Raw genomic sequence first — 1561 nt, forward strand, 5'->3', positions numbered from 1 at the left:
AAAAAAAATCTCAATCTTCTCCAATCTTCTCCAACAAATTGTTTTTCTTCAAAATTCGCCAAGGTATGTGTATATATATCGTGTATATGGATTTGTATATGTATGTGTTGTGTATATATATATATATGTGAATGTGAATATGTTATGTGTATGTGTGTATGTATATGTGTATGCGAATGTGTATGTGTTTATGTATGTATGTGTATGTGTGTGTGTTTATGTATGTGTGTTGTGTATGTATGTGAATGTGAATATGAATGTGAATGTGTATGCATATATATAAATGTTTATGTATGTTTATGTGATGTGTATGTGAATATATATATATATGTATGTGTATGTGTATATGTGTATATGTATGAATGTGTGTTTATGTATGTGTGTAATGTATATGTATATGTGTATGTAAATTTTGTGTATGAATGTGTGTTTATGTATGTGTGTGTATATGTATATATGTGTATATGTAAATGTATGTATATGAATATATGTGTATGTATATATATATGTATATAAATTTATGTGTATATGTATAATTATGTGCATATGTGTAATATATATGTATGTGTATGTAAATTTATGTGTGTATATATATGTATGAATGTGTGTTTATGTATGTGTATATGTGTATGTATATATATGTCTATATGTAAATGTATATATGTATGTGTATATATATAAATTTATATGTATATATGTAATGTATGCATATATGTGTGTATATGTATAATATATTTTTTATATTTTTTTTAAATTAAAAAAAATATTTGCGACGGATTTTTCTGTCGCAAATCCGTAAAACGTAGATTTTTTTTTTATTTTTTTAAAAATATTAAAAAATATATTTGCGACAGATTTTTCTGTCGCAAATCTGTAGCAAAACTCGGATTTTGTCCGTCGCAACTTTGCGACAGATTAACGACCGGCAAACTTTTGCGACAACAATATACGGACAGAATTGATTCTGTCGCAATCTGTCGCAAATTTGTAATTGCGACAGATATTCTTTTGTATCTGCGACAGATTTTTCTGTCGCAAATTTTAATGTTTCTTGTAGTGAATCTCGGATGAATCAGAGTTATTCTCGAGACTTCTTTCTGCACCGCGATTGTCGTCCCTTTTTTTGTTATCATCAAACGATTCTTTTGTGCGTGGTGCCAAAGTTGCAGCGCAGTCGTTTGTTTGATTTTTTTTAGTTATGATTGACACAAGTTTGCAAGGTGATGTGGTTCAAGCGGCATGCGTTTGATCATCTGTTGGGCTTGGCCCACGTCTTTGGTGAGAAAGAGAAGACTCCACTTCAAAGGGAGACTTTAGTCTCGCATGAAACCAAGCGGGATTTTAATCCCGAACCAAAACGGTGAGTTTTGGTTAATAGGGTTAAATGAACCCTAATGCTATTCTTTAGTCTTCGACACAATGGGCGTGTGGCTCGAGACGGTGAAGGCCGAAAGGGGAGAGAGGAGAAGAAGGGAGATCGCGAGAGCGGAGGAGCTTCCCGGCGACGGCGAAGCTCGGACCGGCGACGACCGCCACAGGTGAGGCGAGGCAAAGGGCGGGA

This window comes from Tarenaya hassleriana, unplaced genomic scaffold (genome assembly GCF_000463585.1).
Source record: "Tarenaya hassleriana unplaced genomic scaffold, ASM46358v1 Cleome27, whole genome shotgun sequence".
Classification (NCBI taxonomy): Eukaryota; Viridiplantae; Streptophyta; class Magnoliopsida; order Brassicales; family Cleomaceae; genus Tarenaya; species Tarenaya hassleriana.